Raw genomic sequence first — 12,531 nt, 5'->3', positions numbered from 1 at the left:
CTTCATGCTGAGTCTTCAAATACTTTTTTTGGGTGTTGATCTCAGATTTAAAAAATTTCAATAGATTGGAGCAGATCACCAGCATATTTAATGACATCTGTATCCTCTGACTGAAAATAGCATGCACGCATCTGGAGCTCATATGCAGCAGAGGGTGCAAAAGGGAAGCTCCCCCTGGTTTTTTTAGACATCAGGAGAAACTCAAGAGGTGAGTTCAAGCTGCTGAAATGTGTGTTTTCCTCTCCTGCCCTTGATGGGTCCTCGGTTAAAACCTTCACATTGACACATTCACTGAGAAGAGGTGGTGGTAATCAGTTTGGTTTTATCAAACTCATGTTAAGAGATATATCTCCTCTGTCCTTTTAGAAACCTCTTCCTAACTTGACATCATAGGGCCAGAGATCACAGGGCCATGCTTTAGGGTATTATGAGCTGCCTAACTCACCTAGTGAAGAGCTAGGAACAACTAGTGCATCAAGAAGGTAGTAATTGTCTCTTTTCCAGCTGGCCCCTTTCAGTCCTGTAACACATTCCCACACACAAGGGTAAGTTGTGATGTAGTTTGCAAAACCTTGTGTGAAAGGGGGCAAATCAGTCCTCCCTGTGCAGGCTCAGAAGACCTCAGATATCGGCTGAAATCCTCCCAAGAGTGTGTGTATTGCCTCAACTAAGATTTTGCTTGTTCAGCTTGAGGAAGCTGCCAGAGTATATTCAGCATGTTGAGTCCTTGTTCTTAGATCTGCTACTGCTGAATTGCATGGTTTTTGGCCAGTGATTGAACTTTTCTCCTCCTTGGTGTCTACAGTGAAAATGAGAACAACAAATCCAAAATCAGAGCAAGGTTGTGAATTAATTGAATATCAGTTGCTTTGAGATTGTCATATAAAAAATGTTAAACAGCAGAGCTCTTCTTTGTGAAGTGACCTAATTAAAAAAACCTGAAAGACAAAGATAATACCAGTACCTCTCTGAGATACTTTCTGGCTCTTTCCTTCACCTGACAGCATTGAAAAGGAAGCACAGATTAACCACAGTACAGTGTTGAAAATGCACAAATAATTGTTTCCTAGAGCTCTGTTTTTACACTGCCCTTGCTGTTAGCTGGCCCCTGGTATTGGGAGGAAGGGAGAGGGGAGTATCTGGTACCCAGATTTTTGGGCCTGCGTGCAGGGCAGCCTTGTGACAGCTGCTGGAGATGTCACGGTGGCTGCCACAAGCTGCCAGCCCGAGCTGCTGGCTGCCCTGCACAGCTCTGGGGCTGCACAGCTGGTGTGTGCTGCCCCTGCCTGTGAAACACAGCTCTGTATGGCCTGACAGAGGTCCCAACCCCTGCTACAGCAGCAGCACACTGTGGTCATGAACAGCTTGTAAATCACAACATTTCACTTTTGTAAGCCTGAATTAGAAAATAATAATGAGGGAGATGCATATCTGCAGCACTTATAATCGCCAGAAGTTCTTTTCACACATGGAAGGCAACTCTGCTATTCCCCAGTAGCCTAACTTCCCATGCAGTACCCTGGTTTCTGCAGAAAGAGCCATCTGAAATTTGAACCCATCAAGAACTAGTAGTAGTAGTAATAAAAGAAGTACTCTGTAGTAGTAAAAGAAGAAGAAGAAGAAGAAAAAATATTCTGGATCCATTGTAGTAGGACAAAAAAAGTCAGGATGATAAATTCACTTTGCAGGCAGGAGATGTTGTAAATATCTTTACTTGAGACTGTTTTCAAAAAATCACCAAATGCCTAGTGAGAACAGCCTGGCTCTAAGGTGTGTCATTTTCCATGTGCCTTTTTTCACAGTAAGCAATACTGGAAGGGGCCAATGGCCCATGCTGAGGAAAACTTGACAGTGGAGCAAGCTGGAAAAAACCCAAATCCAGCTCCTTCATTCCTCACCATTTGTATCATTCTCTCTTTCCTAGGTTTCTCCTGTCTCTTGTCTCTTCTCAGCTGTCTTTTCTCTCACTGCTGCCAGTGCCAGGACCAGCCCATGGTGCAGCAGGAGCTGTGCCTGAGTGTGGCTGCAGCCTGCACGTTTTCTCTGTTACTGGAAGACAATAATAGAAAATGTGACTGGTAACTTCAGCTGAGCAGCTTCTAGGGTTCACTGCAGGCTGGAATAATGACAGAAAAAATTTTAAGGGGTTGCTTTGTACTATCCAGGAATTTCTGGTGGGGACTCCAGTGAAAAGAGCAGACCCTGCTCCATCTCATCTCTGAGGCCTCACAACAGACTCAGGCTCTGGCTGCCCCCTGCCCACCCTTGGTAAAGCAGGAGTTGACATGCACAATGCCAGTACTCTTTGCCAGCATTTTAACAAATGGCCTCTCATATGCCCTTGGGCTGTCACAAGCCCTCTGCTTATTGTAGAAATAAGTGGGAGAAGAAGGCAGTGCTGCTTTTCCAACAAATGCATGTTAAATGCTCCTGGAAATGTCTATACTTCCACTCATTCATTATTTGAGAGCAGATTAATGTGACACAGTGTTTTTGGGGAAGGGAGATGGAACATCATGCTTAAGTGCACATGTTTTTTAAATTCCTTCGCAGAAACTCAGTGCAGCTTGTATATCTTAAAAAATTGACATGTTTGTGTCACCCTAGGGGTGAGTCTTTTCCAACAGGAACAAGGTAGCAGTACGCTGGAAGGCTTAGTTAGAACTGATCACCTCCAGTGTCCCTTGTAGCTTGTAATGTAGGAATTCTCTATGTGAACACATGCTGGAGTCATTCCCCATCCAACAAAGAGATATTAAAACCCCAAACCCAGAAGTTTACTATTAGTTGTAAGTCTTTTGTACTAAGAATTTGCTTCCCCCCTTTTTTTCTGGTGCATTACCTGTGTGATGTCCCAGCTCCCACAGCTGTGGTACTACTTTACCTGGAGATCCTGTCTGGGGGATTTTTGCATTCATGCTTCTCTGCAGACTCCCCTCCTTCCATGTGGTGGGACAGAAGAAGAAAACAGTTTTCATTCTTCATCACAAGGTGCATCAGAGGTCCAGGTTGGTGAGGACTCCAGTGAAAAGAGCAGACCCTGCTCCATCTCATCTCTGAGGCCTCACAACAGACTCAGGCTCTGGCTGCCCCCTGCCCACCCTTGGTAAAGCAGGAGTTGACATGCACAATGCCAGTACTCTTTGCCAGCATTTTAACAAATGGCCTCTCATATGCCCTTGGGCTGTCACAAGCCCTCTGCTTATTGTAGAAATAAGTGGGAGAAGAAGGCAGTGCTGCTTTTCCAACAAATGCATGTTAAATGCTCCTGGAAATGTCTATACTTCCACTCATTCATTATTTGAGAGCAGATTAATGTGACACAGTGTTTTTGGGGAAGGGAGATGGAACATCATGCTTAAGTGCACATGTTTTTTAAATTCCTTCGCAGAAACTCAGTGCAGCTTGTATATCTTAAAAAATTGACATGTTTGTGTCACCCTAGGGGTGAGTCTTTTCCAACAGGAACAAGGTAGCAGTATGCTGGACGGCTTAGTTAGAACTGATCACCTCCAGTGTCCCTTGTAGCTTGTAATGTAGGAGTTCTCTATGCTGGAGTCATTCCCCATCCAACAAAGAGATATTAAAACCCCAAACCCAGAAGTTTACTATTAGTTGTAAGTCTTTTGTACTAAGCATTTGCTTCCCCCCTTTTTTTCTGGTGCATGACCTGTGTGATGTCCCAGCTCCCACGGCTGTGGTGCTACTTTACCTGGAGACCCTGTCTGGGGGATTTTTGCATTCATGCTTCTCTGCAGACTCCCCTCCTTCCATGTGGTGGGACAGAAGAAGAAAACATTTTCATTCTTCATCACAGGGTGCATCAGAGGTCCAGGTTCTTCTGATCTGTCCCTCTCTCTATGAATGTGGCTGTGATGGTTTACTTTCCATCACCTGGCTCAAGCCCCACCGAACACCTATGGGGCAGGTGGGGGAGAGGGAAGGTTCTGCATCTTTGCTCAGCTGTGCTTCCAGGGTTTTACCCAAGCAGGGAAGGCAGCCAGCCAAAACTGTCAGCCTGAGCTGGAAAGAGCAAAGATGGGAAAAGTTGGCAGGAGATTTCATGCCAAAATTTGAAGTACAATAATTTACCAGAGTTGCTAGCAGCCCTGACAGAAATCAGGCCCCAATTATCTGCAGTATTGTGTGAGCATATATATTGTGTATGTGTGTATATATATCCACCAACATAATGAGACTCTGCTTATCCTCAAGAGTCAGCTATGTACGTAGACAAAGGTAGAAGAAAGGAAATAATATTTCCTATTTTTCAGATGGGGCATTGAATTTTGTGTAGTTATTGTGATTGTGTAAACGAGGTAATTACACAAACGTGGTCTGCTGTAGGATTGCTGAGTGCATTTTTTGTGGTCAGTATTTTTAGGGACTTAAAATTGGGAGCATGAAAATAGATAGCCGTTAAAATAAATAATCTCTATTTTAAAAATGACATTAAGAAGATAAGTAGTACACAATTTACTGGCGGGGTAGGGGCTAAGGGAGGGGAACAGAACATCACTGACGGTTTCCTGGCAAAACAATTTTAAGACACAAGCACCAAGCTGACACACAGATAAACATTTTAAGGGCACTGGTGTAATGAAGAATTTGGGTGGAGCTGCCTGCTTCCAACTGCTTGAACAAAGAAACTAACAAAGAAAAAATTACTAATTTTAATAGTAATCTAAACAGAAAGTTAACAAAACATCAGACTTAGTATCTTATAAGGAGACTTAAGCATGATGTTGTGGAAGTGCTTGCCAACCAACTGGGGTTGGATGTATTCTCTACTCGAGATCACAGATGCCTGCATGTTTTCTTTCAGTCCTGTGTAAGGTGTACATGCTGAGGATGTAACTAAACAAGTACATCAGCTTTGTAATTTTGAAAGCATTTTGAATAGTAAGTACATTTCAGTTAGGAGCTGTGGTAATTAAGAAGAACAATTATTTGAGCTAGTAAGCTCAAGTAATCTTGAACTACTATGTTGCATATATGCACTAGGGGTGTCACTCTCAGAAGTCTACACAGGAGCATCTTGGGCATTTCCACTGATTCTTTCTCACTTGTGTATGTTAGAAAGACTGAACTAGTGACTGGTAGGTCATTGTCAGCTCTCCATTCTTGCCAGGGCAATAACCCAAAAGGTCATCAGCAAAAAAATCCAAACCAGAGCCAGGCAATGAGGGGGTTGCCAAGCATTCAAGGATTTTATGGTCAAAACTGCCGCATGTGTGAGCACAACATGTGGTGTTGCAACACTGTGAGTCTGTGTTTCTTAATGCACTTACTGAAATTAGTAAGGACCACCACTGTCTATTTAAAATCTCTGTGTCATAGGCTGACTCTCTACTTCTGTGTCATCAAGGTGTCAGCCAAAAATTCTGAGGTGGCATTAAGATTTGCTATGGAAGAATCCCAAATATGTACAGCTTTTGGCCCCCTTTTGGGAAGGAGTGGAGTACAGTACATGTAGTTGGCCTTTTTTATTTTTAATGACTCATATTTTGGACCTTATTCCTGTTTGTCTTTCAATGCCAAACAGAAATTACTATTTAGGTCAAACTGCTGTTGTGGTACTAATAGAAGCAGACATCAGTTTTGTCGATGGATTTCACAGCTATGCATTTTGCAGAGTGAAGTTCCCTCTCTAGGCTACTTCTGACATTTAGCTGTGATGGTGTTAATAGCAGCTTCTAGTGCTGCCTCTGCCTTTTTACTTGCATATGCTCAGCTGGGGAATATAGCTGGGAAGTTACCTTTCAGCTATAGCTTTTTTTTTTTCCACGCAGACTCTGAGTACAGCATCTTCTGCTCCTAGATCCAGCTGTCAGGCCGCTTCATGCTGCTGCTGCATGGTCCCTGCTCCTCCCTTTTCAGCTCTTCCTGTGCACTGGTGTGATCCAGCCTCTTGGCCTGTCCCTGGCTGCTGCCAGCTTTGCTATGTTCTGCTTCTTTTACAGGGTTGTTTTCTAACTCTGACTCCCCTGGCTCTTGCTTAATGCTTCCTGATGAGTGACAGCTTTGGAGAGGAACCTCAGCTCATGCCCTGAAGTTTTCAGCCTGTGTTCTGGTCCATGCCTCGACTCAGATGCTGGTGTGTCTCTGCAGTGAGGTTTGCTGCACTGCTGCCCTGGAACCAGTGCCTCAGGCGTGCATGGAAATGGGAGACCTGCTAGCTTAGGTGCCAGAAGGCTGGCACCAGCAAATGGGGCTGCTGCAAGCCTCTCATCCCTTCCCATCAGGTAACAGAGTGAACTGGAGTATCTCTGCAGTACAAAGTTGACACAATGTAAGAGCCACCGTGACCCATTAGATGGTCCTGAGCATGGGAATTGTTAGATACAATTAAAGAGGGGTGGGCTGGTTTGGCTGCCTACTGGTGTAACTCTGTGTGTGCAAGACTTCACTGAATTTCCTCCAGTTCTCATCTGAGTATTGGCTCTCCACCTTCAACTCTGAGCATCGAGATTTCTGAAGATGGATCTTTAAACCAGTTCATGCACAGATGTTCAGACCCTGAGCTACAGCCAAAGATATGTGCTGAGAGAGAAAGTACAAAAATGGATTTGAGGTACCTTTGAATTTCTGCATTATCTGTATTTGCTTGCTCTAATTAAATAATATTTAAAATTGCAGAATAGCCAAACGTGATTTGGTTAGCAGCCCCGTGGTCTCTACTACCAGCTAATGTCTAGAAGGCTGAAAATACCTCTTAAGGCTACTATTTTCTTCCTTTCCATCCTCAGATTTTTCTGCAGGTAAGAGGAACCCTAAAATTACTTGATTTGTGCTCACTTTCAGAGAAGGCTGTGCTAACAGGAGCAGCATGACTGAGCACAGCCTGATAATTAGGTCTGGTTTTACTTAAATAGATAACAAGATGGTTTCTGTAAAATTTCCCAATCCCTTTCAAACAGATCCTCTTTTACTGTACATGTATGATATAAAATCCAACACTGCATTAGTTTTCTCTTCCTGGTTGTGTCTTGTTTTTGGTTTTGTTCAGTGGGGTTTTCTTTCCTGGTCAATTGTTTCACCCAAACTTTGCATGCAAAACAGTTGATGTCACCCTGAAACTCTCGTAACAGAAGAATGTTCTTACCACTTACTGCTTTGAGTTGATAGTCCTGCTCTAAATTAACAGAAGTTAGTTGCAGTACCCACATTTAATCATAACTGTGCATATGGTTTAGCTCTCACAGATAATAGGGATGAGTATTTAGTAGCTAGAAAGATGTATTTTACTGAGACTTTGAAGCAGACCATTCAACCCAGAGCTAATTGCCTTTCACTAATAAGGATTTACTTTATTTTACTCTCTTGCAGCTACAGTGATGTGGTATCCAGACTTGGGATTATTCCTTCATCCTTCATGCAAGTGGCTGCAAAGGGCATGGAGGGAATGGAGAAGACAGAGCTGGTCAGAAACTAATTCTGTCTCTTCCCCATGTAGGCCTTAATAGTAATGAAGGGCCTTGGCAGAGAGGAGAGCAGACAAATATCCTGTGTGTGTGGATGATATCCCTGCTCACAGCCTAAATTAACTGTCAGAGATATCTAGGCTCCAAAACAAGTATTTCCAGTGCATGGGAATCACCTTACATGTGATCATCTTACTGCTGTGATCACAGCACAGGAGAAACAAGGTGCAAACTTCTCAGCATCACCAGAGCAGCCTGGTGGCTGTCTGGTGGGAAGAGCAATCATACACTGCTCAGTGCCCCAGAGAGGAGGTAAGGCCTCCAGATGCAGCAATGACCTGAGCCTAGTGCTCAGCCCTGTTCAGCACTGCCCCACAGCTGAGCCCTTTCCATCACTCCCAGCCCTGAGCAGCCATCTGTCTGTGGCTGCTGCCATTGAGTTTGCTAAGTCAGTGAGGACTTCTCCCCATAAATTCTCACTTTGCTTCTGGCATGACCTGACCTGTTTTTTCTCCCCTGCCTTGCAGAACCATCCCACCTCTCCCTGTTATGTTTCCTTTACTCTTCCTACAATGTTGTCAGAAAGGTATATGAGCTATCCAATTACCTCACCCCTTGGTGAGGGAAGTTGGAGTACAGAGGTCAATAGACTGGGATCTCTTTCTGCCCAAACTGGTTCACCTGGATATTAGTTCCCAACCAGTCTTCCTGTGAGGTGGGGAAGGGGCAAGGCAGGAGGAAAATTAGGAGAAATCAGCAACAGGAGGGCTTGTTCTTAAAGAATTAGGGGAAGATTTTTCCAGGCAAGGAGTCTACATATCTGTCCCTGGGAGCTGGGGTGATGCACAGCTGATGGACAGCCATCCCTTTCTCCTCTGTGTGCTCCCTGTTCCCAGGACAGTTTTAGAGCACTGACATCCAATCAAGAGGAAGAGGTGGATTAGGGGGAAGAGGTAGCAAGAAATCAGCAGAGTTCTGGCAGCACCTAATGAGTGTATAGCATGGGATAGCAGTCAACACTCCTCCTTCCACGGGTAACAGCCCTCTATAAAGTTCTGGTCTTCCACTGCTATGCTCATTGGCCAGTGAAAATCCTGAGCTGGAAGAGACCCCTAGGAGCCATTGGATGCACCTGTTACCTGTGTTTTCCAGAGAAAGGTTTCCAGACTGGCTATCAAGAAGGCTCTTTCCCATCTCCAGTGCACTCAGACCCTGGTCTTAGGAGCTCTCCCTGCAAAGACAAGGCTCAGCCTAATACTTTTAAACACCCCTGCCAGTGTTTTTTTCAGAAATCATATTTATGACAATGTACACATTAGACACAGATTGCTTAATTTGCATAGGTGCCAGACACAGAGATGCACAAAATTTGGCAGGTAAGCCCAGACACAGAGGGTGTGAGTGTTGCAAGAGGGAGGAGACAGGGCCCTTGTTTGTGTTCCTGTGAGGATTGCTGCTGGCAGAGCAAGATGGGTTTAACTGGAAACCAAAAGGTTTCAGATCAAAGCTGTGAAAAGGCTTTAAAACACATTCTGCTCTCCTCCTGCACTGCACCAGCACTCTCATATTCTTTGCTTTAAGCAAAAACTTTGACTGTGGTCAAATAATTATGCGTGTGAAGAAGGTGCCACACGAGGCAGCTACAGCAGGTTTTGGCAAATCAGGTAAGTGTTTAGCAGCGATGGTTACACGTTGTCTGCCTGCCATCTCCCACGCCTCACTGCCAGGGCCCTTGCCCTAGCAGTGGCCAAAGCAGGGGCTTGCTGCCTCACCCTGCACAGGCCTTCTGTGCCCTTCCCAGCATCTGCTCGTTTCCCCTGCTGCTGGGACAGACGGCACTGGGAGAGGGCACAGCAGACATGGGGGAGCTAAAGCGTTACAGATTGCTGCTGTTCACTCGGCAGAGCCCATCTGTCAGGGCCTTTAAAATGCATTCAGTCCCAAGATGGAGGTTTCCAGTTCAAATCAAGCGGCTTTAGTTTGATGCTACTTAGTAGGATCTGCTCATAATGAACCAAAACTTGGATAGGCATGTCTGCCAAATCTAGCCAAGCAGTTCAGTGCATTAGCATGAGCAGCTTGCTACTTTTCCCTGCAGAGTGGAGCAAGGTGGGTAACACACCTCATCCCTTCCTGTTCACAGCCCAGGGTTTTGTATTAAGCCAGTAACAACGGTGGGCTTGTGCAAAAACACAAAGCTGTAAATGAGAATTTCCCTCACAAATGCTCAAATCCTGTTCTGCTACCTGGCGAAAGAGATTTGTGACTGTGATACCTAAGTAGGGGAGATATGTTAGAGTTTTGCAGATCCTTTGCTCTTGAATGAGAGGAGCTGTGTAGAATTTAAGATGTCTTAAATTGTACACATTTTAGCTGATTTCATCTTGAGTTTTCTAAGTGGAGATATGGCAGAAATTTGCTAAAAAGCCAATTGAAATTTTGCCTGTTGGCAAAAGGCCAACAAGTAATTATGGTGAAGGCACCTGTTGACAAGTGAGGTTACTTAAACCCTCTTTGATTTGATCACTTGTCTTTGGTAAGCAGAAGGCACATCATCGGAAATTCTGCTGTCTGAGGATGACAGCAGATTGGGGATGTGGTTATCTGCCTTCACTTACTCCACTCTGAACACTCCCTCTCACAGGCTGAGTGGGATGGCCAGAGAATAGGGAGGATGTGGTTTCTGAATTCTGAATCATGACAGTTTTCCCCCAATACTCTTATCTGCAGTAATTTAAAAATTCCAGCCTGGTAATTAGACTGTACTTGGTCTCAGGCTCTATGGGCTTTGACACTAGCTTCTTAAATTTCGGGACTAACCGAAATTTACAAATTAAATTTTTAAACTGATACTCAATTGGAAATCAAGCTGAGCAATAGCATTTAGAGGTCATTCTGTTACTTCCACTTCTGTTTGCATTTCTTCCAGAGGAACTCTTAAGTCCCACAGTAATGCATTTAGTAAAACCTTGTAGTAGAGTCAGATTCAGGCTGCACACTAGAAACAGATAATATGAGTGAAAATATTCCAGCAATTTTATCTTTGCTATTTCAACCTGTGTTTGAATAGATGACCCTCAGAGATCTCTTCCAGCCCTATTTGTTCCACTCTTCATAATACCTAAGGGAGCATGGTAACTGTAAAGAGGTGGATGTCTCTTGCTTTCAAAGATTTATTTCTAACTGGTAAACCAGTTAATTACATGTGTAGTTAAAGAAAAAAAAATCAACCAAATCCAACTAACCAATGAAAGAACAATTAAAAAAAAAATAAATTGTGAGGCCTCCAGAACCTTAAATATGTATCTCAGAATAGCTGAACTCTATTTCTCTATTTTAGACAGTAAAGATATGATTAATATTTCTTCTCAGATCAGGCTAGAGCACTTGGAAGGGAAATCTGGTACTTTTGTCAGTTTTTACCCAAGTCCTTCCTGGCTAGGGGGTTCAGCTGCTGCTTGGGTCCTCTTCTGCATCTGGGTAACAGCAAGTGAACAAAGCCTCAAGTGATTAGCAGTGGTTCCTGCAGGACCACAAGAGGTGGCTTTTAGAGATCTCTCAGCAGACTTCAGCTCTCCCTGGTGACAGGATTATCTTGGTCCCTGGTCAGGACAAAACAGGGATGCAGTGTATGCCACAGATATTCCCCATGAGAACTTGTGCTTACAACATGAAGTTCTGCTGCTCTAAGCACCAACTCCAGTGGTATGTACAGGATTAGATATTGGTGTAGTACCTGACCCTCGATGTAGTTTAACACCAAACTCAAATTCATTCATACATTCAAGCTTCACTTGATTTAATGATCACCTCTTCTAGTTTTTTCTCAAGTTAGCTGACACATATAAACCTGTTACTTCCGTGATATTAACCTTTTTTCTGGCTACTGTTCAGTTTATCTCTGAAATTCATCTTCAGGCTTTAGACCACTTACCGTGAAAGCTGAACAATACTAAAATGCAGAAATCTGACCATCACAGTACATCATAAACTGCCTATAGCTCATGGAAAAATCTGACAGATGCCTTTACTTAGAAATGCTTTGGTTTAGGTATGTCATTCTGTTTCCTTAATACGTTGCTATGAAAACAGGGTCATGGTTTAGAATTTAATCTTCTCTCTATTCCTGACTTCAGTTGTAACCTCTGTCCACGTCAAAATTAGCTGGAACATCATCTTTACAGCACACACCAGGTTTGAAAGAGATCTTTTAATCTTTTTTTTTTTTTTTCCCTGTAAAGATCTGAAACCTAAACAGAAAAATAATCAAAGTTTTCTCATCCTTTTAAATTATTCTTAGTGTGAATTGATTTTGTGGTATTGATTTTAGGAATACTGTCTGTAAGCAGTTATATTTTGTGCAATATATTAAATAGTAAAAAGAGTTGAGTGCATGCATTTATAAAAAATAGAATAATTCATTTATACATATAACACATGTCCCTATGTACACAGATATAATCATAGAAATTCAGTCAATCAATGTAGCTGCTGGTTACATTATTTAATTAATTTTTCTAGTCTATGTTCTCACTAGAAAAGATGATAATGACCTCACAGTTATCTTTTTCAGTGTAGAACAGCATATACATTTGAAACTTACTGGGAAAAAACACTCCATGAATTTCCATGCATAGCTGGAAAACTGAGTAAGACAATTAGTGAACGATGCATTGAAGCATCACACAGAATAAACCAGGCAGCACTTTCTAGGTAAAGTTCCATATTCACTACAGGAAGGTGGATTTAAATTCAATGTCACAATGCCATCACCTGCCCTAGCTGAAACAACGCCTTGTTTTGGTTTTAAGACAGTTTCATTGAAGCTATTAAAAAAAATAATCCCAAAATAAGCAAATTTTCCCTGGAAATTTTCTGCTACTTCCTTGCTTCCAAAGGATCCAGGAAATGGTAGACATGTACATACTTCAAATCCAAGTCCAGGGCCTGATGAATAGGCTACCTGCCCTCTTCTAGGGAGACACAGCAGGGAGGGCTGGAGAGGGCCGTGCAGGGATGAAGGGCTCCTTGGGGCTCTCCCTAGTTGGGGCAAGAGCTGCACTTATGCATAATAATTTCCGAACTCAGGGTTCACCTACATGCTGGT

General features: G+C 43.2%; 1 long non-coding RNA gene across 1 annotated transcript; it reads left to right on the top strand.

The window, feature by feature from the left end:
- Positions 1–3,039: 3,039 nt before the first annotated feature.
- LOC120500506 lies at positions 3,040–11,664 on the top strand. Its single transcript, XR_005627112.1, has 2 exons — positions 3,040–6,761; positions 7,330–11,664. It is a non-coding gene; the product is annotated as an uncharacterized LOC120500506 (long non-coding RNA).
- Positions 11,665–12,531: the final 867 nt, after the last annotated feature.

This window comes from Passer montanus, unplaced genomic scaffold, assembly GCF_014805655.1.
Source record: "Passer montanus isolate IOZ18808 unplaced genomic scaffold, ASM1480565v1 scaffold18, whole genome shotgun sequence".
In the NCBI taxonomy this organism is placed as follows: domain Eukaryota; kingdom Metazoa; phylum Chordata; class Aves; order Passeriformes; family Passeridae; genus Passer; species Passer montanus.
Note: the sequence above shows the minus strand (reverse complement) of the source record. Positions and strands in the feature narration are given on the sequence as shown.